This window comes from Myodes glareolus, chromosome X (genome assembly GCF_982192425.1).
Source record: "Myodes glareolus chromosome X, mMyoGla1.1, whole genome shotgun sequence".
Taxonomy (NCBI): Eukaryota; Metazoa; Chordata; class Mammalia; order Rodentia; family Cricetidae; genus Myodes; species Myodes glareolus.
This window is the reverse complement of record NC_142053.1, coordinates 81243740-81253074: the sequence shown is the minus strand read 5'-3', so window position 1 is coordinate 81253074 and position 9335 is coordinate 81243740.

The window sequence follows — 9335 nt, the reverse complement described above, 5'->3', positions numbered from 1 at the left end:
CCTTCCAAGGTGGCCAAGTCTTATTGGATGGAGTTCAAGGGCATGTCAAGGGAAGGAATAGAACTAGGTGTAATAACTCGCAGCCCATGGCAATATCTTCAGTCCACTGGAGACCGAGGAAGACTGGGAGGACATGCACGGAGGATAAGGGTCTGCAAAGGAATGAGACCGTGCTGACGACTTCAAGGCATTTCCCTTGTAGATTCAGAGCATGGATGCTTTCCAGTCGGGATGTGTCCCATCATGCTCACTGCTCCATGCAGTCACTGCTCAGAGGAAAACGGCATTGTTGGGGAGGCTGGACGGGAAGGCTGAGCCCCGATGAGAAACCTAAACAGAAACCTTGATGAAGTGTGTTAGTGGGAAGCCACTTTGGGTGGTGGACATCCAAGAACAAAGCACAGTGAAGGAAGCTGGACACCTAGCTTCTCACAGAGGTCTGACAGAGTCTGTGAAGCAGGCTTGGCCAGAAAACATGGGGGAGGGGTGTGAGGAGACAACACTTCTCTGATATGGGGAGAATCATATCTGTAGACCTCAGGATTGACAACAATACTGGTGACCCTGACTGAGAAACGGTAGAGCCAAGACCACAGTTAAGGGGGTTGTGTGCTTGTTTCTGGTTTCAGTGACCAATCATAGATTGGGTGGGGCATCAAAGTGTGAGGGCTTGCTGAGTGGAGACATGTATGTAATCTGACTCTGGCTTTTCCTTTTCTTTTCAGGCCATGATGGAGAGAGAGGACCGCAGCCTCTTAGTTCGCACCTGCCACCAAAGCCTGCCAGCTCTGTCTCACTTTCTGGACATCCGGAGTGCATGTCCTACTTGACCTGAAGGCTGGAGTAGGAGGCCTCTCTAGAGCACTGCCTGTGTGGTATCCTGTTTCATGTCTAAAATGACCAATGTTTGTAAATTTTTTATTTTTGAAACAGGTTCTCATGTAGTCAGCCTGGCCTTGGATTCAGTATATAGTTGACAATGACTTTGAACTCCCAGTCCTTCTGCCTCCACCTCCCAAGTGCTGGGATTACAGGCATGTATCACCATGCCTGCCTTTTAAAAGATATCATTTGAAGTATTATAGAGTTTTATAAACTTTCAGGCCCTTTTTACGATGTGGGGAGTCTACTTGACTGAAGATCAATGTTGCACTGTATCCATTATTTCTTTGGAATAATTGTTTTTTATGATTCTTAGAAGAGCAGTATTTTGTGATCTAATGTGATCGATCAATGGGATTCTGAGTGGGTTTGCATGTCAGTGTTTTCATTTGTGCTGTGATTGTATATGCACTGGCACGCTCCTGTGTGTAATCATCCATGTGGGATCCTGAAGGTTTGTCACTGTGCCTAGGCATATGTGTATGTGAACAAATCATAATAAACGCGTTGTAGGCACTGAAAATACAAGCTCTTTTTAAGCAGTATCAGACCAATATCACAGAGGATTGTTTACCTTCACCAAGCACAAAGTGAACAAATACTTTAGTTTTTTAAATTAATGATTGGGTGAAAAGTTCAAAACTTGATGCAGCAGACATCAGTCACATGGGCTTTCCCAAAAATGGCCACAGTAATTGGTTACCCAGGGTAACACATTGGGCAATTGATGGGAATTATAGGAACATGTTTAAAGCCTGAATATTCTGAATCTTTGATTGATGTTCCAAACACATGCACTGCAGGCCTCACCAGGCAGACAACTAGCTAAGTGAACGTAACTTGAGCTGGACTCTTTATTCTTCCCTTCCTTCCTTCCTTCCTTCCTTCCTTCCTTCCTTCCTTCCTTCCTTCCTTCCTTCCTTCCCTGCCTCATTTAAAAAATCAGGGTCTCAGTGTGCCGTGCAGACTGGCCTTGAATTCACTGCATACCTGAGATTTGCCTATAAAGACCTCGTGGTGATTTTCCTGCCTCAGCCGCTCAAGTGTTAATATTCTAGTACCCTTCTCCACGCCTGGCTTCCTGCTTCTGTTTTCAATGGCACGTTTGTGATGATGATGCTATCTAATCTCCACAATTCCTTTGTCTTCGGAGGCTCTGAAGAGTCAGGATTCTTATAGTCTCCATCTGATGGTGGAGGAACAAACACGTAAAACCAAGGAGGATTCAGAGAACTAATCTGCACTGAAGCCCATCTCATAACCCTTGCTTCCCATGATCCCCCAGTTCATTATCCTCCAGTGACAGATGACGGTGTCCCCATGGTCCTGCAGTGGGGTTTGGTCCAAGCCTTGTCTTGGTTCCACAGTTGAGTTTGGAAAGGGGGAAATATGTTTTTGTTGAAGGATGTGGCACAAGGAGAGGGAAGACAACAGAAAAAATACAATACACATTTGAGGAAGGAAAGAAACTCATTGTTTGGGTCCTTTCATTTTTGTGAGGCCTATTGCCTTTCTTTCAGGATTTTCAGACCTGACACTCTCCCAACCAGTGTTTTATAATTAAAGGGTCTCTATCTGGCATATTTTAGTTCTCCTTGGATATCTGTGCAAATGTTCAGTGTTAAGTTTTTTGGTATGTCGCCCTTTGTCATGTACTGTCACAGTTCAGAGTCTAAAAGCCTCACCTCTGCTATATTTTGACTCTCATATGTTATATGGCATTATTGTTTAGGTCTCCACATATCCATCATTGCAGAGCATCTCTAGAGTGGGTCAATTTGAACAAGAAGTGTTAATGTAAAATAATATATGCTCTCACACAAGCCAAGCAAGGCTTTCTAGGGGGAGGGGTGTTTAAGGGGAATTCTCTATGTTGTCTCTTTTGCTGAATACACAGTGCCAATATGTCAGTGAACTCCCAAGGTGGAGATATTTTTTTCAGACTAGTACTTTAAATTACCATTTGAACATGGTCAGTAGTGAGATATTAACAATAATTAGAGATTAGTGAATTTGGATGCACATGGTATTTCTCCACTTACAGTACAATGAATGTGGTGAGCTTCTAGCAATTGCCAGTATTTAGGAATGGGTCTCAAGTGCCTGAAAATTTAGCAGTTCAGTGTTATGATGAGGAGAGCCTGCCCCAGCAGCCCACTGCTTCCCACCTTTTCCAGGAAGACTATTCAAAGTAGATCCAGTTAACACTGTATTTCCGTAAAGGTGAAGGACAGATCAGAGCCTTTGGAAAGTAGTATTTTAATAACAAAAGGGTTTTGGAAATGTTTAGCAGAGTGTAAAGTCAAAATCATGTATGTTGAAATGCACATTAGTGTACAGAGCCAAATATTGCTATGTGATTAGTTACAATCAAAGTAAACATCCTTATTTTAGACTAGTTTAGAACTAGATCAGGATTGAAGGATAAGGAGCACAGTAACTCCCCAAACCTCCCTACTATCTTTGCGAGACGAGATGCTACTGTTCTTGTGTCACACAGTGATACTGATATATTTTGTAGTTTCTGTAAATCTGCTAATAATTCCTGCCTGTCATCCAACTGACAAAATCAATTTCACATGGTTTCTAAATAGACGAAGACTTAAAAGTGTGTATTTAGTGAAAGCGAGGAGCATAAAACAGACCAAGATATGTAGCAACAAATTATGTGGATTAAAACTACATGGTACACAACAACGCACAGGTCACAAAACATAAATGGTATCTCAGACATGAAATCCCCGAGAGACTTGCACAGCCCTGAGTGGAGAATGACAATGTGAACAAAAGGAGATCAATGAGTAGCTAGAGGGAGAACCCTTGCGGAGATGCACAAACCACTGCAGCAAATCAAGTATTGGCTTTAGTTCAATTCTCAAGCCATGTTATCTAAGAAAAAAGGCAACAGTAAAATTCTGAATTGGACTTCTTCATTCAGAATCAGTAGATCGTGTAATTCAGATCATCTTTCCCAATGAAGTAACCCATAAAAGAAGACACTGACATTCCTTGAATTGCCAGACAGATGGTGAGAACCCCAAGTCTAAGATCTTGCATGGGCAAAGTCAGATATCAATGTCATTTAGGTATTGGATGTTTTCCTAGTAGCAAACATAAAGCTGAATGTCTGGTAGAACTTCTCGCGCTCTTTTGAGGAAACAAAACAAAGAAATGTTCCCAAGCCTGCCGAGAATGATAGCCTATGGTGTACTGCACAGCAGGGAGGAGCATGGCCCAGTCACTGGGGCAGCACTGGGATCCCAGTGGATCTTAAAGATTTACCCTCTGAGACATTAAGATGATTGTGGGGGAGGGAAGCTTCCCTAAACCCGCAATAGGTGGCATCTGAACAGCTCTTCTGGGAGGACTGAAAAAGCCAACAGAAACTTTAATACCTGTTATAAATGAGTTCTAATTTCTTCTGCTACTACTCATTCAGGAACTTATGCATTTGACACTTTTCACCGGACTGAGCTCCCAAGGTCCAAATGAGTAGCAGAAGGAGGGAGAACATGAGCAAGGAAGTCAGGACCACGAGGGGTGCATCCACCCACTGAGACGGTGGGACTGATCTAAAGGGAGCTCACCAAAGCCAGCTGGACTGGGAGTGATGGAGCATGTGATCAAACTGGACACTCAGTGGCTGGCAATGAAGGCTGACTGAGAAGCCAAGGACAATGGCACTGGGTTTTGATTCTACTGCATGGACTGACTTTGTGGGAGCCTGGCTTGTTTGGATGCTCACCTTTATAGACCTGGATGGAGGGGGGAGGACCTTGGACTTCCCACGGGGCAGGGAACCCTGACTGCTCTTAGGACTAGAAAGAGAAGGGGAGGAGGGGAGGGGGAGGGGAAAGGGAGGCAGGAAGGAGGTGGATGTTTTTAATTAATAAAGAAAAAATAAAGAAAAATATAAAGAAAAAATAAAAATCTATAAAATAAATTCTCTCTGCAAATTAAAAATATGGTGAGTAAAAATTTCAACTTACCCAGGTCTGAAACAGTCTTGAAAACATAAAGATGTGTGGAGAAAACCTAGAATTAATAACAGCTGTGTTTTTATTACCTAAAAGATATGCCTTTAGGTCAAAAACATGAGATGCTCATGATGAATAGATGATGCACATAGTTCAAAGTATCTGCTAAATTGGTAAAAAGCAAGTCCATCAGTTCTTCATGTCTGTTCTGTAGCTCATTTCCTGCTACTGACCTTTCATAGTCATGTCTAGGTGAATTACCTAACTACACGAAGGTGGAGATGCTAACCCAGAATTTCTTCAGTTTCCTTTTCCTCTCCATTATTGTCATCTCCAGACTCTTTGTGATTGTCCAGTCATGGTCTGGAACCCTGATGTATATCCTGTCTCACTGATCTTTCTCATTGACTTGAACACTGTTTGTCAGCATCTTCCACTCACCAGAGGGCTGGAATCCCATGGTTGATACTCATAAGGTCAACACACACAGTAAATGTGAGGCTTTGTCTAAGGTCGGGATGACGTTGGACCTGATCTCGTTTTCTTCACTTACTTTTCCAGTAATTCTGCAGGTGATAGTGTGGAGTACTTCTATGATGCAGAGAATATTCAAGATGTTAAATGTCTGGTTCACACGAACGCCTTAAAATGAAATTCCACAAAAGCCTGGAACACCTGATGTTTCCAAATCCTGTTCTTTCAATGATGTAAGACTTCATACTCTTTTCAGCTCTACATCAGCTTGTGTGTGTGTTTGTGTGTGTATTTAAGTGTGTATGTTTGTGTGTGTGTTGTGTGTGTATTTGGTGTTTGTGTGGGTCTGTTTGTATGGTACATGCATGTGTGTGAGTTTATTACCCCTTTATGTGTTGTATGCATGTGTGTGTGTGTGTGTTCTCACCTGTCTATGTTTGCATGAGTGTGCTTGTATGTGCATATGGAGTCCAGAGAGCAATGCTGAATGTTTTCTTCTATCATTCTCCAGCTTTAAAAAATATTCTGCTGGGCATTGGTGGTGCACACCTTTAGTCCCAGCACTGGGAGCAGAGGCAGGTGGATCTCTGTGAGTTCGAGGCCAGCGTGGTCTACAGAGTGAGTTCCAGGACAGCCATGGCTACATAGAGAAACCCTGTCTTGAAACAAATTGTTTATTTTACATGTATAAACATTTGCCTACATGTATGTATACACCACATGGGTGACTGGTCCCATGGAAGTCAGAAGAGGGGGTAGGATCTCTGGAACTGGAGTTTTCGACGGTTGCGAGCTACTGTGAGAGTGCTGGAACCACAACCTGCAGCTTCTGCAAAAGCAGGCAGTGCTCTTCACTGCTGAGCCATCTCTCCAGCTCCTCCCCTTTTTGGAGACAGACTCTCACTAAACCTGAAGCCTGCCAGCTAGGCCAAGTTAGTTGACCAGTAAGCCCCCAGTATTCACCTGTACCCCCAGCAGCTCTGGTGTTACACACTTATGCCATGGTTTTTGGATTTTCCATCTGTACTGAGAATCTGAACTCACAGCAAGCTCTCCATCCTCTGAGCCATCTCTCCCGACCTAGGGTAGGGCGATGTGGTGCACAAATATGTTGTTCCCATTTTCAAAACATCTAATTTTCAACATTGACAATCAATATAATGGGCCAATAAACTGCACAAACAGTTCTAAAAAAAAACTGTGGTGAATAAATACCTTATAAGTGTTCAACATACATAACCATCAGAGAAAGGCAAATTAAAACTACTTTGAAGTTCCTTTTCATCACAGCGAGAATGGCCATAATGAAGAAACTCCATCGACAAATTCTCGTGAGGTTGTGGGTAAAGGAGAATCCTTTCTGTCAGTGGAAGTATAAAACTGGTGCAGTCACTATGGGAATCAGTGTGGAGATTTCTCCAAAAGCTAAAAAAGAAGTTAGTATACCCCACCTGTATCACTTCTGGGTGTGTCGCCACATCTCCTATCAGACAATTGCACATCCATACTATTGAGGAAATCAAATCAGTGTAGATGGCCATCAACAGATGAATGGATAAAGAAAATATCTGTCTGATTGACCTGATCTTTGGTAAGAGAGGAGTGTTGAAATCTCCTACTATTAGTGTGTGGGGTTTGATGTGTGATTTGAGTTCTAGTACAGTTTCTTTTACATATGTGGGTACTCTTATATTAGGGTCATAGATATTCAGGATTGAGACTTCTTCTTGATTAATTGTTCCTGTTATAAGTATAAATTGTCCTTCTCCATCTCTTCTGACTGGTTTTAGTTTGAAATCAATTTTGGTTGATATTAGGAAAGCCACACGTGTTTGTTCTTAGGTCCATTTGCTTGGAAAACCTTTTCCCAACCCTTTACTCTGAGGTAGTGTCTGTCTTTGAGTTTGAGGTGTGTTTCTTGTAAACAGCAGAATGTTGGATCCAGTTTTTGTATCCATTCTCTTAACCTGTGTCTTTTTATAGATAAATTGAGTCCATTGATCTTAATCGATATTAATGACCAGTGGTTGTGTGTTTCCCTTCTTTGAGTTGTGTTGATGGAGGGTTGTCAGATGTCTGTGCTGTTGTGGGTGTTGTTGGCTTCCTTGGGCTGAGGTTTTTCTTCTAGTACTTTCTGTAAGGCTGGGTATTGTTCTTTGAAAAGATAATAGGTTGGGATGCCCCGAGCGGCCTGCGAGCCAGGCAGAGGCTGCCGCCAGAGCAGTGCAGGTTCCCCAGGCAAGGGGCAGAGTCAGGCGGCTGGATGCGGTGGACGGCAGAGTAAATGGACATAAGGCTATACATAAAGCTAAACATTTATTACTTAAAGAAGAGGGAGACATTTATTACTTAAAAAGAGGGAGACAGAGAGACATGGAAACAGACATAGAGAGAGAGAGACAGAGACATGTGTACACACGCCAGGAGACGGACAGAAGAGAGAGTTAAGATGGCGACAAGGAGGTCAGAAGTGGCTGGGAGTGGGCATGGTTAGTCCTTAAAGGGACCGCAAAGGAATAACATTCCTGGATCCTTTTTATAATAAAAAGTAGAAGGTTAGACATTACAGTTTGAAGGAATTGGGGTGGCGAATTCTCAAGACTGCTTCCGGCTGATATGTGGCCGTCATCTTTGGGGGGTGGAGGGAGATCCGAGAGAAGGCTGGGTGCTGTTTACATCCTGGCATAGTTGGTCTCTGCTCCCGACAGGTGTCTGTGGCATGGAAATGTCTGGTGTCTCTTGTACCTGGTTAGGGTATTAGCAGAACAGAGGACAAAGTTAAATTAAGAAAAAAATTTTAGGACCTGGGAATTGAGGGGTTATGTATCTGACCTGTTCACGGTGGGTTTTTATTTTGGCTCCCTGGAACTCACAAGAACTCCTTGGGTTTTTAAAAACAGAAATTTTAGACATATAATGAAAAGTATTTTTTATTTGGTGAAGCAACCTGGCAAGACCTCTTAGCTTTCAACCTGTCAGAGATCTTTGAGAAGGATAAGATTTTACTTGAGTTACTGATTAAAAAATGACAGAGAACTTACTTGCTTGGCACCTAGAGCTACTCTTTTGGGTCCTCCCTGGTCGCTGAAGGTTGTATTTTACCTTTGCTATTTAGTGCAGAGCCTGTCAGGCTTTTGAAGACCCTGTGGGCTAAGAAATCTGTAGGAAGACAGGCCTACCTTACCCTGGGCAGCTAGGCTGTCGATTCCAGTGATCCTGTTCACGTTTGGAGGTCTCCAGTTTAGGTGAAAGGCAGTTTTTTGCCCAATGGTCAGCATTTGGCAGTCGAAGCAAACTGCAGATGGACGCTGGTCTTTGATCGTTTGTCTTCTTCTTCCTGGAGGAAACAGAGTGCTTGCTGCTAGGAGCCAACCTTTCTCTTTTTGTTATGAAAAGTTATTTAGTAATTAAATATTTAAATATTATTTTCCCCAGATCTCTGAGCAGTTGAGGACTGATTACTAGGTATAGCTGCAGTATAGAATCTGTCTGGAAGGTTGGGTTTGAGTTTGACTGTACTGACTCTTAACAGGTAAGATCCACATTTGTAAAAAGACAGAAGAAAAGAAAAAAACCTGTTTGTAACATTAAGATTAGTGGCAGAATTGACAATGGTAGAGAATAACTTAATATTAAATATAAGAGAGTTAAAGTACATACCAGTTTAAAATATGAGACTTATGATTTTGTAGTCTGAAACGAGATGTAATGAACAATCATTAAACATAGAAAGATTGAACAGGAATTAGGCAAAGTGCGTGTTTCTGATGGGCCCTATCAAAAAGCATGTCAGTATTTAAAACACCTGTAATCAGAGTTAAGGAGAGGATTTCAGTGAACACCGAGGAGGAGGAGGGGAAAGCAGGACATACATAAGAATGAGAGAGCTTGGTCGCATGATCTGGCTCTCAGTGAATCTAGCGAAAAGTCACCTGACCCCGATGAACATGGCGGCAGCCACATGTTAGGGGGGGAAAAGTTACAATTTCTGAGCTATAAGGA